The following is a 7,822-nucleotide window of genomic DNA, read 5'->3' as shown; positions in this document are numbered from 1 at the left end:
TCAAAGATTGATGTCAAAGAAAAGGAAGTTGCATGAGTTCGAGACAGTTAAGTTGACCGAAGAGTGTAGCGCCATACTCCAAAGGAAACTACCACAGAAACTCAAAGATCCAGGGAGTTTTACTATTCCTTGTGTTATTGGTGGTTCTGGAATCAATAAAGCTTTATGTGATTTCGGTGCCGGTATTAATTTAATGCCTTTTTCTATTTACAAGACTTTGGAGCTTGGCGAGGTGAAGCCTAGCACTATTACCCTGCAGCTGGCGGACAGATCACTTACATATCCACGGGGGATAGTAGAGGATGTTCTGGTAAAGGTAGACAAATTTATATTTCCTGCTGATTTTGTCATTCAAGATATGGAAGAAGATCAGGAGACTCCGCTTATCTTTGGAAGGCCGTTCTTGGCCACTGGGAAAGCTTTGATTGATGTGCACAAGGGCGAGCTCACATTGAGAGTTGATGGAGAAGAAGTCATGCTCAACATCTACAACACAATCAAAGAACCAAATGAGGTAAGTACTTGTAATAGTATTGATGTAATTGATTCATGTGTATCTCATGTTGGTGCAGGTAGGATGACGAAAGATTCCTTAGAGAGATGTTTGTTGGAATCGGTGTCTGCACTGGATGAAAGTGATTGGGATGTGCAAGATGAGATACTAGCTCTCAATACACTGCCTAAAGAAATGAGTGATGTGCATCATGTAGAGCTACTTGAAGATGCAAGTAAAGAGGTACCAAAAGCATCTCCTGAATTGAAGAAATTGCCAAGTCACCTTTGTTATGCATTTTTAGGTGAAAATTCGACATATCCGATAATAATCTCTTCCTTTCTTACTTGTACTGAGAAAGAGAAATTGTTGAGAGTGTTGAGGGAATTTAAATCTGCTTTGGGATGGACAATTGCTGATATAAAGGGGATTAGCCCTACTGTTTGTATGCATAAAATCTTGATGCAGGAGTCATATTCACCTTATGTTGATCATCAGAGAAGACTTAATCCAGCAATGAAAGAGGTTGTGAGGGGCTGAGGTATTAAAACTGTTAAATGCTGGTGTTATTTATGCTATATCTGATAGCTCGTGGGTTTCACCAGTACAAGTAGTGCCTAAGAAAGGGGGAATAACTGTAGTGAGAAATTAGAATAATGAATTGATTTCAACTCGTCCAGTGACTGGTTGGCGAGTATGCATAGACTACAGGAAATTGAATGATGCTACTAGGAAAACTCACTTCCCTCTTCTCTTTATTGACCAGATGCTTGATAGAGTGGGTGGTTATCATTATTATTGCTTTCTAGATGGTTATTCAGGTTACAATCAGATTTTCATAGCACCGGAGGATCAGGAGAAGACTACCTTCACTTGCCCCTACGGTACATTTGCTTTCAGGAGAATGTCATTTGGTCTGTGCAATGCACCTGCTATTTTTCAGAGGTGTATGATGGCCATATTTTCTGACATGGTCGAGGAAATAATGGAGGTTTTTATGGATGATATCTCTGTGTTTGGTTCATCTTTTGATCACTGTTTGCAAAATCTAATGCTTGTTTTGCAGATATGTCAAGCGAAGAATTTAGTTTTGAATTTGGAAAAATGTCACTTCATGGTTCCAGAAGGTATTGTGCTTGGGCATAAAATTTCGGCTAAAGGAATAGAAGTTGACAGAGCCAAAGTTGTGGCAATCGAAAATCTTCCACCACCAAAGAATGTGAAAGGGATCAGAAGTTTCTTGGGACATGCCGGGTTCTATCGTCGTTATATAAAAGATTTCTCTAAAATTACTAGACCTTTATGTAATTTGTTAGAGAAAGATTCAACATTTATTTTTGACGATGATTGTTTGCAAGCATTTAACAAGATCAAGAAAGCACTGATTTCTGCTCCCATTATGATAGTGCCTGATTGGAAGGAGCCATTTGAGCTCATGTGCGATGCTAGCGACTATGCTGTGGGAGCAGCATTGGGACAGAGGCGAGACAAGATGTTCAAGGCTATATACTATGCAAGTCGTACACTTAATGCAGCCCAACAGAACTAAACAACTACTGAGAAAGAGATGCTAGCAGTGGTGTTTGCATTTGACAAGTTCAGAACATATCTTATTGGCACCAAGGTAACTGTTTTCACTGACCATGCAGCTCTTCGTTACTTGTTTTCCAAAAAGGATGCCAAGCCCAGGTTGATACGATGGATACTTCTACTTCAAGAATTTGACTTTGAAGTAAAAGACAAGAAAGGTTGTGAAACCAGGTGGCAGATCACTTGTCACGACTAGAACTGGAAGAAAGAACTGACGGTGGAGTTATCAATGAGTCGTTCCCAGACGAACAACTGTTTGAGGTAAGTTCTAAACTCCCTTGGTTTGCTGATATAGCTAACTTCTTGTCTTGTGGTACTCTTCCTCCAGATCTAAATCACCATAAGAAAAAGAAGTTCTTCCATGATATCAAAATTTTCTTTTGGGATGATCCTTTTGTATATAAAAGATGTGCTGACCAAGTGATTAGGAGATGTGTTGATGGCGAAGATGCAAACAAAATTCTGGAACAATGTCATTCATCACCTTATGGTGGACATTTTGGAGCAACACGGACAGCAGCTAAGGTATTGCAATCAGGTTTTTTCTGGCCTACTTTGTTTAAGGATAGTTATACCTTGGTGAAATCATGTGATAGGTGCCAAAGGTTAGGAAACATTTCTAGGCGTCACGAATTGCCACTGACAAATATTTTGAAAGTGGAACTTTTTGATGTCTGGGGCATAGATTTCATGGGACCTTTTCCCCCTTCTTTTGGTCAATATTATATATTATTAGCTGTAGATTATGTTTCAAAATGGGTGGAAGCAATCGCCACCAGTACTAATGATGCTCGTGTTGTAGTTAAGTTTGTGCACAAGAACATCTTCACCAGATTTGGAACACCGAGGGCCATCATAAGTGACGAAGGTACGCACTTTTGCAATAAAATTTTCAACTCACTGATGGCTAAATACAATGTGAAGCATAGAGTGGCATTAGCATATCATCCTCAGTCGAACGGATAAGCTGAAATATCCAACCGGGAAATCAAACAAATATTAGAAAAGACTGTCAATACAAACCGGAAGGATTGGGCTATAAAGTTGGATGATGCATTGTGGGCTTATAGGACCGCATTCAAGACGCCTATTGGGATGTCTCCCTATAGGTTGGTTTTTGGTAAAGCCTGTCATTTGCCGCTGGAATTGGAGCATCGAGCATTTTGGGCAGTTAAGAAGTTGAATTTTGATTTGGAAGCATCTGGCGATGGCAGAAAACTACAGTTAAATGAAATGGAGGAGTTCCGCAATGATGCATACGAAAATGCCAAGATTTATAAAGAACATACCAAAAAGTGGCACGATAAACTCATTGTACGAAAGGAGCTAAAACCAGGACAACAAGTACTCTTGTTCAACTCCCGTCTGAAGTTGTTTCCTGGTAAATTGAAATCGCGTTGGTCAGGACCATTTTTGGTGGAGAAAGTGTACCCTCATGGGGAGATTGAGCTAAAATGCAGTGATGGGAGGACTTTCAAGGTAAACGGGCAGCGAGTTAAGCCATACTATGAAAATGAAGTAAGGCACCTTGACAACATTCCTTTGGGCGGATCAACTTGATATAGACTGCTGGTAGTCGGGCTGAAGACGTTAAACCAAGCGCTTATTGGGAGGCAACCCAAATTTTTGTTTCTCTTTTGCATTTTGATTTCGGTTTTGATTTTATTTTTTGTATCATGATTATTTTTGGTTGTGTATGTTTAATATAGTGTGTGCTTATATCTTCCCAAATTTAATGAATCCCAATCGTTTTCGTTTCAGGACTGAAAATTTGAGAAAAAAATAATTTTGACGAAACAGGAGTGCACCCGCGGTCTCATGTGCACCGCACCCGCGCTTGTGGTGCATTCAAAATACAAGAAAATTCGAAGCAGGAGCGCACCCGCGGCCTCATGGACACCGCACTCGCGCTACGTGTGACGAAGCAACACCGCACCCGCGGTGCTACCTGTACCACACCCGCGGTCTTGCCATGTTGAATAATGCAAGAAATGCCGAAACAACACCGCACCCGCGGTACATTACAACACCGTACCCGCGCTACAAAATCGAAGGCACGCCGCACCCGCGGTCTCTACCGAAGCGCACCCGCGGTCGACCAACCTAGATTAAAAAAATAAATCGAGAGCATACCGCACCCGCGGTCGATGGTTTTAAACACAGAATTGGGCAGATTTTCGACATAACCGAAGAACCTCTCTCAAAAATTTCTCCTCTATTTCGATATCCTTTCTCAAGAACACACTTTTCACACCAAATTTTTGTTATTCCTTCAACAAATTTAACACTCCAACCTAAATAGCTTCACCCATTCCATCTAATATCACTTTCTTTCCCCAAAAATCAACACCAAACCTAGGATTTGAAAGGGGGCTCGAAAATTTCTTAAAGAATTTGATGGAGCTTTGATTTTGTTCTTCAAGAAACATTTCAACACACTCAAGGTGAGCAAATCTGTGAGAACCCGAATTTCCAGCAAAAGCATTTCAGTAAGCAATGCAAAATTTCCAGCAGAAGATAATATTCAGAAGCTGGTATTTTTCCAGCAGACATGTATTTTCCAGCAGCAGCAGTAGAAGAACGAAAAATCAGCAGCAGCAGCAGAAGAACGAGAAAGAAGCAGCAGTCAGTTACTGATTCAGCTCAGACTTGTAACTGAAGCATTAACATGGATTAAAGGCTGTTAATGTCAGATTATGGCCATTAATTGGAAGCGTAACAGTCAGATTGTGGCCTATAAATAACACCCTCAAGTCTCTGAAATGGGTTACACAAGCTTTGAGATTATCACTTAAATTTCGAGTTAAGAAAGAGTGCCTTTGTCAAGCAGCAAAATCCAGTAGCAAGAACAGCCAAATTCCAGTAGACTTCAACCGAAACGTTAAGCAAATTACAGTAAGTGGGCTTATATTTAAATATCTTGAAATCCGTTTGATAATTCTGTTTTAAAGTTCAGTTTCTGTATGTTTGATTTCTGATTTTGAAGCACTGAAACTCCCTAGTGAACTAATGGTAGGAATATATATTCTGAACATTTCTGAATTCTGATTCTGATTCTGATTCTGATTCTGGCCTCACCCCTTAGAGGAGAGAACATATAGGGGACTGATATCAGTTTAGCCATGAAATTCACTAACGTGCTCAGTGCTTACTAATTCTGAATTCTGTTCTGTAACTTCTGAATTCTGATTTTTGTTCTGAAAACAAGAGTTCTCTGTATATTATTGTATTTGTGTTTCTGTTGAAAACGATTTCGAAAACTGGGAGTTATTCCCGCCCCTGCTTACTGAGTGACAATCATATCACTCACCCACCAAACCCATTTCAGATAAGAACGAGGAAGAGTTGATAGAAGAAGAGGAGCAACGTCAGTTTTGGGGCTGGTGATGAAGATCGTTGTTCTTAGTTCTGATTTATGTTTTATTTTCCGCTGCATCTGTTCAGACAATGTAATTTTATGGTTTTACATTTCCGCTGTAAAACATTGGTCATTGAGTTGTAACAGACAATGATTATTATGAATAAAAGACGGATTTCTGAAATTCTGTACTTCTGAGGCTTATTGTTTTCGAATGAATATTTGAGAGCAACGCCGGTGTCAACCAACCCCCGTCCCGGGGCATGACATTGAAGTGGTATCAGAGCGAAACCGGGTTTCATAATCTGGGGAGGAGGAACTAGAAACAATAAGTTCTTATAGACTTCTGAGAATAAGTTTCGTTACTGAAATAGACTACTGAAAATAAGCTACTGTAATAGACTACTGAAACGAGTTTAAAAAAAAAAAAAAAATTCAGCATGCCAAAACCAGTAGACGGAAAACAGTAGGATAAGACCAGTAGCCTGAAACCAGAATCAGTAGAAGAAAACCAGTAGGTCTGAATGCAGAAGACTGGGTCAGTAGACTCGGAATGCAGCAGACAATGCTGGAAAAGCAGCAGACTGATTGCAGTAGCATCAGAATTGCAGTAGACAGTGTATTCCAGCAATCAAATGCAGTAGACCTCGCAAAATGGCATAGAAGTTGAGGTGTTTTTCGCGCCAACTTCAAACGGCCATAACTTTTGATCCAGGAGGAATTTTTACCATTAAAAGTAGGCGTTGGAAAGCTCTCGACGAGGAGAACCTAACCTAGAACCATTCATCGTTCTAGCACCACCGACGAAGCCTAAAATCCATCGTTTAGATAGTGATATCATCATTTCCGTAAAATTTTCCAAAATTTTGAAACTTTGAGGAATTTTCATTTTCAATTGACTTAGTATTTTTGCACCAAACTTGGTACCATTCATGCTCTTGATGTGAAGGATTTTTAGTAAAATTTTCACACCATTTTGAGACCGAAAATTTTTTGAGCTATTTCTTCTGTTAAATGTATAGGCAGTACTGATTTTGTTCATTCCAGTATTTGTCTATAACTCAGCCTATATTCTTAAGATCATGTCTGAACCTTTACCCTTACGCTTTTGGATGTAGGATATGGCGGACCAAAGTAGCTACGTTAAGAACTTGGAGAGGAAGCTAGAGAAACTAAAGGGGCATAACTACTGCCTAAAGCTGGACAAGGACGAGTTAGAGCGTCAAGCAGAACATTTGAGGTGTGATGTTCAACGCTATGCTCATTATCTGCATGAGGCAGAAGAAAGGAGTAGGAAGGCTCAAGAAGAGTTTGAAACCTCCCAAGAGACTGTGGTGGAATTCATCGAGTTACGTGATACACTGCTTGAGAAGATCCAAATACTCAAGGATCAGAATCATCAACTCGTGCACCAGCACAATCAGTATAGTGAGCAGACTGATGCTCAAATTCATGAGTTGCAGAGTACTGTTGAAGTTCTTAGCGACCAGAATGCAGTTCTGCATGGTCATATTGAACATCTACAAGTAGTAATAGCCAACCATGAAGAAGAACCTGAGGAGGATCCAGAAGAAGAAGAAGAAGTTGGAGAGGATCTTATGGATTTAGATTTGGGAGAAGTAATAGATTAGAATACCAGTAGTAGTAGTTGTAATAACACTTGTCCCACTTGCATTTCTGTTTTCATTTCGAAATTCAGTTGTAATTGCACTTTCTTGGGAAATCAATAAAAGTTATTTTTATCCATTGGTTTCATATTTAAATTACGAGCAATTACTCAATCATTTTGTTTGGTTTCATTACTCAATCATTTTGTTTGAGTCCATATCTTGAGTCCATATTTTGTCATCAACCTTAGAACTTTCGTACTTGTAGGAAATGGATAGAAGACCAGTAAGAAACAATTGCAACCCCCGTTATGGAAACCGCAACAACCAAAATGATGAGGACGCACAGCAACAACCCCAACAACAACCACCAGCAGTTGGCCTCAGTCAAGTGGATTTGATGGCTATAGCCACAATTGTGGCAACCACGCTACAAGGGTTGGTGAACCCTAATGCTAATCAGCCACCACCGCCACCACCTCCAGCTCAGAATGGGACCAAGCAGCACTATGAGGCTCTCCGAAGAGCAAGAGTCCCTAACTTCGATGGAAGCACCGATCCAGAAGTCGGACAAAATTGGATGAAGGAGGTGGAAAATCATCTTCGACTACTTGAGGTTCCCCAAAGGATCAGAGTAGAGGTGATTACACCTTTTCTTGTCGATCAAGCTGCCAAATGGTGGGAAGGAGTCTCACCAGCCATGTTAGAGGCGGGACCTATCACTTGGCAAAGGTTCCGAGAGGCGTTTCTGAGGCAGTACTTTCCGACAGCAGT

This window comes from Primulina eburnea, chromosome 1 (genome assembly GCF_022965805.1).
Source record: "Primulina eburnea isolate SZY01 chromosome 1, ASM2296580v1, whole genome shotgun sequence".
Taxonomy (NCBI): Eukaryota; Viridiplantae; Streptophyta; class Magnoliopsida; order Lamiales; family Gesneriaceae; genus Primulina; species Primulina eburnea.
The sequence above is the reverse complement of the archived record's forward strand: the minus strand, read 5'-3'. Positions refer to the sequence as shown.